The sequence below is a fragment of the Bactrocera latifrons genome, unplaced genomic scaffold (genome assembly GCF_001853355.1).
Source record: "Bactrocera latifrons isolate USDA-ARS-PBARC rearing strain unplaced genomic scaffold, ASM185335v1 scaffold_3, whole genome shotgun sequence".
NCBI lineage: Eukaryota > Metazoa > Arthropoda > Insecta > Diptera > Tephritidae > Bactrocera > Bactrocera latifrons.
In genome coordinates, this window is record NW_017536629.1 from 64,637 (window position 1) to 76,541 (window position 11,905).

General features: G+C 34.6%; 1 protein-coding gene across 5 annotated transcripts in view; it reads left to right on the forward strand.

Annotated features, from left to right (window-relative positions):
• The first annotated feature begins 201 nt into the window (after positions 1-201).
• The window catches only part of LOC108970440 (polypyrimidine tract-binding protein 1), a 390,952-nt gene continuing 379,248 nt past the window's right edge, over positions 202-11,905 (forward strand). For 2 of the 5 annotated variants that reach the window (XM_018935823.1, XM_018935827.1), the window contains exons 1-2: positions 645-1,111; positions 1,258-1,633. The gene's annotated coding sequence lies outside the window, so the exon portion shown is untranslated. Of the gene's footprint in view, positions 460-644; positions 1,118-1,257; positions 1,634-11,905 lie in introns of those variants that run through there. The other 3 variants (XM_018935824.1, XM_018935825.1, XM_018935826.1) reach the window with 3 other exon arrangements.

An 11,905-nucleotide genomic window follows, 5' to 3' on the forward strand; every position in this document is an offset into this window, starting at 1 on the left:
CGAAGTCGGAGAAACACGATAAAGAGCTGATGGTTAAGCACGAACATGGCGAAGAAGCAAAGTAAACGAAAACAAAAACATGAAGAAGAGTGGAAGACAATGCAAGAAAAGATTTTTGATCGTATGCTTGCCATTAATGTTGCTTGTTCTTGTTCGCCTTCGTTTCGTTGTCGACGGCTCCGCATTCGCTTTTAACAATACAGAATCTCAGTCTCAGTTTTTACACAGAATTCATCGGTGTGTCTGTATGGAATTTAGAAAACAAACCGCAAAATATACAAAGCGCATGTGAAACTAGCGAATTTAACAAGCAATCGCAGTAAAAACAGTGCCAATTGTTGAATTGAAAGTGAAAAGTGTTGGAACAACCATATTTGGCAGTGTTAATGTGGAAATTTTAGAAGTTACCGCAGTAACTAATTAGCGAAATAAAAGGAGCATTTTGTGCGGAAGATATTCGTAAGTGTTTTGCGCCGACAGGTTGCCACAGTGACCATTTTCGCGATCGTCGTGTGCCAAAAATCGCCAGGCGTGCACTCGCGCCCGTCACATTCCGCGCAGCTCACTCCACAGTGTAGTGTACGGTTACAATAGCAGTGTGCAGTGCGTTTGTAGCTTTGGAAAACTGAAAGCGAAACGAAAAATTTGTCTCATTTCAATTTTTTCCTTGTTGAAAAATTGTTTATATTTGTATATTAGTATTTTCTTTCGCGTTTTTGTTTTATTGTAACTCGTATTTCGCTGTAATTAGTTGTTTTAACGGAAAAATATATATTCATAAATACGGACGTGCCAGTGTGTCCTTGTGTCTGCCGTCGTTGTGTGTCGCTCCGAGTACAAGCATTTGTATCCTTTGTGTCGGTAATTTCCGCGTATAATTTTATTTTACTACCGTGTAGCTCGCGTTCTGTTAGCAAAAGCAAATCGCAAACGGCTCTCCTTCCAGTCGTCATTCTCACATTCGTTTGCAGGCGCGCTACCTTTGTTGCCAACGTGTTCGATCGTGTACCTGTAAAGGACATATTGTACATCCCATCCCGTGGAATTCACAATCCAGTTGGAAGCAGTGCGTGCCACCGCCGGAGCACAAAGCATTTCAAGGCAACTGTGTGTGCGTGTGTGTATAAATTCCGTCATTTGTCCACTGTCCTTTAGCTTTGACTTCGGTCAAATACGCAATTGGTCGGTAGTCAAATGACAAACAACACTAATAAGCAGAAAGCTAAGTCAGCTTTAATAAAAATCTTATTTTTTCAGTTTGTTCAGTTTTAAGAAAATATACCCCGAGCATTATTTGTTCAAGTCCAACCATACGCCTCGAAGTGTGTCGCAATTTCGTCATCGAGAATTGTGTGTGTTTATGAATTTGATTTTTTCCGCTCAAAATTAATTTAAGTGTTACTCTTAATTATTGACAAAATTGTAAGTGAAGTGTGTGTTTGAGAGAAAAATTAAATCAAAACCTTAAAAAAAAGTTGTATAAAACATTGAAAAACCCCAGTGTCGTTTTGAAGTCGAGATCTGCGCGTTATTTGCAAGTGGTGCCATCTCAATCGCAGAGCAAAAACCAGCGTTCCAGCCGCCACATAATCCAATCAGCATTCTGCCTCTTTGTCAGCCAATTGTGCAAACTGTAAGTGCGTAAAAAAAATAATGTTTAATTAAAAAGTTCGTCAAATTACCATTGTATATATACAAACATGTCTACTTACTCTATCTCTGTAATACCTACTCTCTTCGCCACCGTTTTCTTTTGCTTATCCAAGCATATCTACTCGTTGTAATCAATAATAAATGTCTTAAGCCACTTGTAAATAGTCCGTACATATGTTTTTTGCTTCACCTAGTTTCTTCTAATTCTGCACTCTTCACGCTCCTCTTCTACCATAAAATTAACCACTTCTTTGCGTCATATGATACCACTTTCGTCTTCAATCGTTCGCTATTATTTTTTACACTCTTTCGCCGGTTGGTTACCTGCGCACGTGTTGTCTTATACCTGTTTCCTCTTGCTACCTCTCGTCCTTAACCAGCATCGATCGCTAAATACATACGAATACAGATAGTTAGATAGCACTTCCTTCCTGTGCATGCCTTCGTTGGTACCTGGAAATGAAATAATTTGCGAAATATTTCTTATAACAGTGATGGCGAGAACTACGAAACTTTTCAGCTCTTAATAAGCCAATTTCAGGACTTATTTTAGGAACATTGTTCGATAGAGAAATATCGATTTGTTCCCAGACAATATTCAATGTAAGTTTATAATAGTCTAGTAGGCCAATTAGTCATGCATAGAGCAGCTGTGTTCCTTTGTGATATGGAGTTCAGTTGCTAGGTTCATGAGGAGTAGTCATCTTTAAGGATGCCAATGTAGGACAAGTGCACAAGAGACGCTCTGTAGTTTCACTGGTGCCTTGCTCTAGACTTTTTCTACAATCTTCACGACCTCTGATCAGTGACTAGTTAGTATTTCGATCATTTTCCTACAGTCGCTTTAATCAAATGTCAATAGGACAAATGTTGTAAGCGGACCTAAATTTTACGGGGAAGTATAGAAGAAATTAATTTGAATTTTCAAGAATATTTTTGGAGTGTTTACTAGAATTTTCAAAAGTTGGTTATGTCAAGAAGACAGTTTGGGCTTTCCGGTATTTTCCTTTCATTTTTAAATTGAAATTAGTCGCAAATGAGACAAAAGCTGCTCAGCGCGCTGTAGTTCAATAAATATATTAAATTTTAAAGGGCCTTTTCCCAAAAATTTTATTTGAAAAGCTTTGAAAATTTCGGTTATTCTTTGCATACCTACATATGTATGTAGTATTGACAGCTGTTGTAATATGAACCAACCTTCAAACAATTACTTATAATTTGAGGTGAGACTCTTGGTGTCGTGCCGTTAATTAAAGCTGTGCAGGCTTCACGTAACTTAACAAACTCTGATTGATTTGAACAGAAATTGTATCTCAAAAATACGTTATGCGATGCTGTTGTTGTTGTAACGGCAGAATTCTGTCGAACTTGGCTGATTGTCGTGGGAACCCTTTGGAGATTTGTTATCAAACCTGTTGAAATCGCTTTTTTAAGAAACAATGTATTTTATTTTATTTTTAAGTAGACTAAACCTGGTATGTTTTTAGTTAATATTTCAATTAATAATCAAAAAAGGTGTTTACAAGTTTAATCTAAAACTTATATTGGCAAATAAGATCGATCTCGATGGACGCTACCTCGTATAAAACACAATTTGGGTTTATTACATACAAATCGATCTCTTCTCTAGATGTCATACTACTCGGCTCCTCAATACTGCTAGATTTGAACAAGCAGTTATTTCAGGTGCCGATGCCTGATTGAAAATCTTTTAGTTTTTCGTACACTAGGTCCGAAGTTTAGTTTGATATAATCAGAAACATCATAGTGTATATTCAGTCCGATATAGTGCAGCAAGTAATATTCTGATGCCTGAAGTGAGTTCATGCGAACCCAACCTGTGCATTCGGAAAGCAGACTTCCCTTCTATTTCCCCTGCTACTACCTTTAAAGAACTGATCTTGTCAGTACCGCTGCAGGAGTCACAAAGTCAACTATTCGCACAGGCCTCTCTATGCGAGCTGACCATGAGAACCGGCTAAGAAAACACATATCATGAATATATCTTGGTATATGTTTGAGGCCATGAAATATGAGTTAACGTAATCTATACCAGCTTAAAAGGAAATCTGTAAAAAAATAAAATATATGTGTGTGAACTTTTGCGAAAAACTCAACACCGTCAATAGACAAACGAATACCAACGAAGAGAGAATATAAATAATAATAAGAAATTCACGCTCCCAGGCTTCCAGCTGTAACCGCAAATTTCGCAGAAATTACTCAAAATACTGAAGTTGTTACGACATCGGCCGCGACAACGAAATGGATAAAATTTCAGACGCTTTCGTCAAAGCGTCAGCACAGGGAATTTTTGTTGCAGTGGCTCTCGGTTGCGGCGCCGGCTTGTTTACGTTGTATTTCTGCCAATAAAGCACAGTGAAGTTTTCAGCAGCAAATTTTTGCTTTAGTTGCATTAATTTTGCATTCCTTCTTCTCGAAATTATTTTCCCCTTAATTAAATAAATATAATATGCAATTTTTGCTGGCTTTCGTAGAGCGTCTCATGGCTTGATTTTATATACAACATGAAGCGATTCATGCAACTTCTGCAACTTATCGCAGTGCTACACTCTGTAGGTGAGTGTGCGGCTGCCAATGCTTGCGAAATGTTATTTGCCGATAGAAAAAATTATGTGTCAACAGAAGGGGCGGAAACATAAAAAACACGTAATATGTAGAGTAAATATAAATTAAAAAACCGACTGCCGTCTAAGCGCTGCGGACGCCCACGTCGACAGAGGTGGCGCAGTGAGGGTGTGGATGTGGTGCGCTGATAAGGAGTGCTTGGCGCTGCTTCGTATCGGAGTTTTTTTCATTTGCCACTGGCACATACACACATACATACATATACATATAATTCTTATTTATTCTTGTTAATTTTTGTTACGTTTGTGTTGCAAATTCGCTTTTATCGGCGGCACGGCAAACGCAAGAGCGCGCAAACCGCTAAGAAATCGCATTACTTTGTGCGAAACAGCAAAACCAAGAGCGGGTGGCCTACAAAAAAAAAAAAATTAAATATTTTCGTTAATTAAAAATGTAACTTAATGAGTTGTGTGCATTCTGTGCTTTTTTGCAACAGCCAGATATATGCCCTTTCATAAGAAAATTATTTGAGTGAGCACACAAAATATTAGAAACGACTAAAAATATTTTTATTTTTTTAATTTAATTTTTTTTATTTAATTTTTTTGTTTAAAATGTTTTTCAGTTAATTTTTATTTTTTTTATTTATAATTTTTTTTTTATTTTTTATTTTTTTAATTTTTTATTTTTTTAATTTTTTATTTGCATTTATAGTACATGTGTATCTTCTTTTATTTTTACAATTTTTTATATTATTTTTTTATATTTATTTTGCAAATATTTTTCTACACAAGTGACAACAAAAATACAGCACAAATTCCTATTTCGAAAGCTGGCATCAATAGTTCGGTCGCTGACTTCTAAATGCATCAGCGATTTTGAGAGTTGAAGAAACTCTGTGCCTAGTGGCTTCTAGAAAATCCAGTTTAAGCGCCGCAATTACTGAAATTTTGTTATTTTTTCATCAACATTTGTGTGAAAACAACAAAAAGAAAAAATCAACTTGTCGACAATCGAGAAATTATATACGCTCTACGTTTTTCGTGCTCAACAATGAAATAATACGACCATTACTTGTAATCTTATTCACACTTCTTTCCTGTTGCCTTTGCCTTCGTTTGCATTCTTCTTTGTTTCTAATGTTTTGTTTGTTTGTGCGATCAATAAACTCATTGCGACAGATTTTTATTCGGCTTTTCCCTTAATAGGTATTGCACGCAGGCAAACTCATTTGGTATGACCACAAACGATGCCACAAGAAAACATATGAGTTTCTTCATAGAGTGGAAAATGAATTAAACAAAAGTTATAACAAAATATCATATCAAAATATGAAAACATCAATACGAAGTACAATATATTTGGGTTTAAAAGGCTCCTCAAAGTTAAGCCAGTTGGAGACTTGTAACGATCCTTTGCTTCCTCTTTACTTCTCCGTTCAAATTTCTGCATTGTTGTCATAAAACGAAATCATAACTTGTTGTCGTGCATTATCGTCTAATTCGTAATGTTTTAAGTGTTCTTTTTCAGTTTGTTTGAGCACAGTCTCCTTTTCTTACGTAGTTTTTAATATACAATAACTGAAACCCATGTTGAAAACCATGTTCTTGCTAGTATTTTCCTTCAAAACGCAAGGATTTTGCAGATAATGCTTCAGACTTAATACAAATATTTCTCTCTCCCTCTTGAAATTAAAAACAAAAACAATGATCATATTGATCAACGCTTACCTTAAATTTTTACAATGAGTCCAAATATAAATTGTAAAAAAATATTAGTAATAGCCCCGCTTTTTAATTCTATACTACAACCTGTAATTAATTTTACACCTGAGTTTTGCAAAAAAAAAAAAAAAATTATATTTCCATTTTTTCCCATTCGATTTTTAATTTTTGGAAATGTGTAAATTAAATTATTATAGCTATCTAAACGGGTTTAATTAGCATTAATGTAATCGAAATTTCTTTTTATTTTTTACATACAATAAGAACATAAGAAGCTCATGTGCGATATACTCTCCCAATCCCATACTCTCGAATTATGCCTATTTTTTGTGAAGAATAAAATGTTTTTAAGCTTAAAAGCTGAATATTACCTACAAAATGGTGTCGTCCGATTAGTTGCTGGATTAGTTTTTCCACTACCAATCGAAGAAATTCTATATTTTACATTTCTGCCGTACAATTTTAGAGTCTTCTCACTTTTATAAAAATTCATGGCTCGAAAAAAAGAAATGAAATTTTTAATCTTTTTATATCTTTATATCGAATCTTAAACTTAATTCCATAATATATCCTCCTTATGCACTTCTCATATAACTACTTACAAGATTATCTAAAGTGAAAAAAAAAAACGTGTTTTAGTTAAGACCTTAACTTAAAACTTTGACGAAAGAAAAAAACTGAATATTGGGTTTTTGGCAGACATTTTCACACAAAAAAAAAAAAAACAATTATATCTCAGTAAAAATGTCGCCACATTTTTATTTCAAATAGTTATAATCGAAAAAAAAAATTCTTCGTCCAAGTCTAAGAAATGTATATCAAAGACTTGTGTAAAATTTCATGAAGATCGGTTGAGTAGTTCTGGAGAAATCTTGCCAATCGACTTCAAAATGCTAGCTAGCCTCGAGCGCCCAAACTCTCAAGGGTGTATATCCGAAAGTATTACTCTGATCAAGACCTTTAAAATTTAGGACAATGTTTTAGGGGTGTTGTAGAAATTAATAATACAATAAAAAATCGATTTTTTTAAACCCGTAAACCCATGTAACCCCTTATAAGGAAAACCGGTCAGCAGTGTAAGCGAAAGTCAACATTTGAGAAAAAATTGCCTTCAAAAGATTTAGCATAAATATAGCAAATAAAATGTTCCAGATTTGCTGAGTAGTGTTAGTGTAGACTATTAGTCAATTAACTAAATTTAACGGTAGCCTGAAACACCGCTAATAGACTTCTAATATTCCCTAATATTTTGTTTCTTTGAAAGCGAGAGTTTTCTAACGTTTCCAAAACTCAAAATTATACAAAAACCTGCCCAATGTCTGGCTTATTTTAACTCCCCAATGTATAGAATTTACAGAATAAGAGAAGCGTTCGTTCCCCAAACATTGCAATTCAGGTAATTGATATTTCTTCACAAACACAAAACCATAAACTCGAGTTCATACTCAGTTTTCTTCGTCATCTGAAGTGCGTTACTTCTCTTCGGTACAATTAGTGCTTATTCCTCGAATCTTTTTACAATAAAAAAAAAAAAAACTAATAACTTGTAAGTCAAGTAATGTGCCTCACTGTATTTCATTGTTTTCCCCTAAAATTGGACCGCACCTTGCGAACTACGTCCATAGTTTCTTCGTCAGATGGCAGCACAATTTCCTTTACGCAAACATTGACGCTCTAGCGCTTTCAGGCTGTATAAACAAAATTACCATTACCTATAAAAAATTATGGAAAAAAATAAATGCAAACCACTACACTTTGACGTTAGTCATTGCAATCCCATACATATTTTGTGCCCCAAACAAAATAAAATACAGTCACAGCCATAAAGCAAACAAGACTTTCGTTGGGTCTATCGAGTTCTTAATTTGTACGCTTCATGTCAGCTTTGCCGAAGCGTGTCTTCATATGGTTAACCCCTTTCGAAATAGTCGAAAAATGACGAGAAATAAGTACGCGTTTGTTTCATCAAGTCAGCCCGTCACGAGTTTGGCTGCTTGAATGTGCTTTTTCGTGTTACGCAGTTTTATTACTTTTACTGTGTGTTTCTTACTTGCTTTACTTCGTCATAACCTTTGTACACCGGTGTGTGTGAGTGTGTTACATATTTTTTTTTTTTGAGTTTTTGGTTTTTGTGTTGCTCGCACTTACGATTTTCATTGGAACCCTTAACGTGTTCCATAAATTGTCTTCAATCGTAGTTGAACGGCCAACTTCGAATTTGTACAAAATCTGACCTTGAATTCATCGCTTGAATGTTGTTTGTGTGACAGCGTTAAGCGTATTGTTGTTTTGTTTATGATTTTGGTGTTGTTTTTGTCGACTTGATTATACTTGAGTGTGTTACGAGCGTCGTTTTTACTTGTCGTGTTACGTTCGACTTGCTTGATGCGTTGCCTGGAGGCTTTTGTTTCAACTCGTTATCGACAACGCATCAGCTTGTAAATGGGCTTGTGGGTGCGCGGCAAAGCACGGTGCGGTTTCACAAAGTTGAAGCTGCTGTCTAATTTTTTATTTATACATACGTACCTGGTTTTGAATGCCGTAATTTTAAAATTTTTCTAATTCATTTTTATTTTTAATATTTTTTGAAATATGATTATTTTTTTTTTAATTTTTGGATAACTTTTCGCTTTCTCTTATTTTTACAAAAATTCCAGTTATGTTTCTGTAATTTTCATGCGTTTTCTACTGCGCATTTCAGTGAAGCTCCAGTAATTCTGCCTGCAGTAAAAGACCACTTTCAGCTCCCACATCTCCATGCAAATCTATGCAACCATTCGCTCTAATTTGAATTTCACGATCGAATCTTCTTGCGGCATATCAAAAAATGCTGATCGCGTCCGCGGCTAACCGTAAACAATTGCTTTATTTATTTATTTTTTTTTTTTTGGAATCTGCGTCGCTTATAAAATTAAGATTCGCCTTACCACCGTAGCCAAGAGCGCTTGTCTTCCTGTACACAAACTTACGCACACGCTTATGAACGTTCAACGCCCCAAAGCACAAGGCTAAAAATAAATAACTGAGTCAGCATATAAGAAATGTTAATTTAAACTGACATACACCACATTTTGCTATTAAAAATAAAGTATTTGCGCGCATGCGCAAACTGCCGCCACCATGCTCACCCAATGCGCGCATATATCGAAACGGAAATGACTTTTATGCCTGTCTGCAAGGCAGACTTTGCGAAAATAAAGACATACGCATTTAGTGAAGTCAAGAGCTGCGAGACAACAATAAAAACATAAAAAAAAAATTACGAAAAAATATTAAAAAAAAAAAAATTAAAAAAAAGTAAAAATTACGAAACAATAAAACAATACTTCCAAAAAAAAAATTACTAAAGAATATGCATAAAAAAATAATCAAAAAAATATTAAATAAGACGCATACATACTTCGTTTACGCCTGAATTAGGGTGTGGCACTCTCCAGCGCTTTGGTAATGGCATTGGTAATGACTTGGCAGTGGCAACCTTCAAGGCTTCATTTCGAATTAAATTGTATTTTCATGCATTGTGCTCCACTAAGAAGCACACCACCACTGCGGCGTCGGCTTGTTGGAATTATTACAAAACTTGGGCACTCAAGTATTTTTCAACTCCAACCTATGAATGTCAGCGCGCGTAATATTTTGTAGCTGCAAAAAAATGGTTTTTACTCTGTTTAACTTTTCACTTACATATGTACATATATGTATATGTATGTACATACGTACGTATATACTTTTGCTTTTAACTAGTAATTATTTACTCCATGTACGTATGTATGTGTGTATGCAATTGAGCTCGCTAACCGCCGCAAAAGCGCTAAATTATGCGTTAATTAGCAGCTGCCTGCAAAATCTGTCGCTAGGCCGAGCAATGAGTTGTGTGTTTGCTGCCACCAAGCCAACAACAACAACAACACCACCACCACCACCCCTCTTGCGGGTATTTATAGCTTATATAATTAATGACTTTCAGGTAGTGCGCCTCTGTGTGTGRTGTTTAATAGCCATGCATGTGTGTATATGTGTGTGCGCAGTTAACTTAAAGTATGCCTAGTGCTTAAAAGTCATTCACACACGCGCATATACACGCTCACAAATTTTTGTTTAATAGGCCGCATGCGTAAGCATTTTTGGCAAAGTTTCCCTGCCATTTTCTTTTTTTGTACTTCGCAACCACTAATTTCCGCATATATTTTTACTTTTAATTTGCCTCGTAAATATAATTAACATTAACCTGTTAATGTTAGGTCTTTTTATTGATATACACGAAAGCTGTTGAAAATTGATCGTGGCGGCTTGTGGCCTCAACAATTGTGAGCTGCGCTTAACATAAGTACTTACATATGCACATACATACATATACCGGTTATGAGGCTGTTGGAAAGAGCGACCTTCTTACAATCGTCTGCTTTTGTGGAGAGGATTTTGGAATTCCTATAATTTACTGTGTTTCTTGTAATATGTTATATGATTGTTGTGGTGATTATTCGTTATTTAAAAGAATATATCCACATATGTAGATCAAATTTTTATTCTACAAATCGTCACCTAAAATGCACAATAACGTAACGTCATTTTTCAAAAGTGTACAGGCGAAAGAAAAACGATTTAAAAGAAGCCATTCATATTGAAACTAAATTTGAGTTTTGGTTATGAAATGGTTATATACAGTGGACCAATAAAGTTAACATACACCTAGTTCTAGTAAATTACGACACGTTTGTTTGCTTTAAAATGAATAAATTTTGTGTTTTTTTTTCTATCCATTTCAAGATATGTATATTTAGCATTAAATATAACATATCAAAGTAATTAATTTTAAACAAATAAAAAAAATTAGTGCTAAAGCTTAAAATGGTCATAATGTATATCAAAAAAGTTTACGTACACTGATTTACACTATTTATGTAAATCAAAAGTAATTACAATAGTTTTAACAGTTTTTTGGCCTACAATTTGTTGCTATTATTGTCCCTAGACATCAATGTATGCTCCCCACTCAATTTCTAATATTATTTCYGGATATTTTGACCCACTAAGTCCATGATTCAGCTTTTTGGCCTTATTTTGATGAAATTCGATGTTTTCGAATAGTAAATATTAGTTGGGCTGTTACCTACATGTATAAATTTTTGAAAATATAGATTTGAACTTTAAACTTCCAAACATGCCGAAACTTTTGTCTTTGAATAATGTAATTGATATTAACATTTTCACATATTTCATTACATGTCTTTATAATCGCTTTTAAAATAGGCTCTTTCTCAGCCAAGGCAATCATATAAATATTTTATATGCCTCTGCTGGGATGGTCGGTTTCAGCTGATTTGAGCACCATTCATTAGACTGTTGGACGCTTTGTTAGTAAACCCACGTTTCGTCACTAATAATGTTGACTTTGATGAATGTAAGGCCCTCATCGATGTGGTCAAGCATCTCTTGCGACTTTTACTCCATAAAGTTTTTGAAATTTTTCATATTTTTTTTTTTTTTGAAAATTCAGTCATTGACGGCTGGTTTCCGGAGGCATCGCTCAGACCCATTGTATAACCCTACAAGTAACAAAAGAATCAGCTGTTTTCCAAGGATTTTTCACAGCTGAGATCACCTGATCGAARTCTGCCTTTTTTAGGCACAGAGATGTAATTAAAAGAAATGTAGTAGATCAACTTTKTTGTGAAAAAGTATTTGTTACGGAAAACATTAACAAAACTTTCAAGAATATTTTTGAAACAAAAGTTTGTTGGATATTTATTGCTCTTCCTCACCTCCTCTGAGGTACAATTCATGAATATTAATTACATTAAAAATATAACTGGAAACTATTTAAACAAAAWCCAAAATAAATATAAACAAATCGGGTACAATTCAATTGTAAACATTAATAATACAAGTCATAACAATCGGCTTGTGTTAATTTTAACAAAAACAAAAATTAATATAAA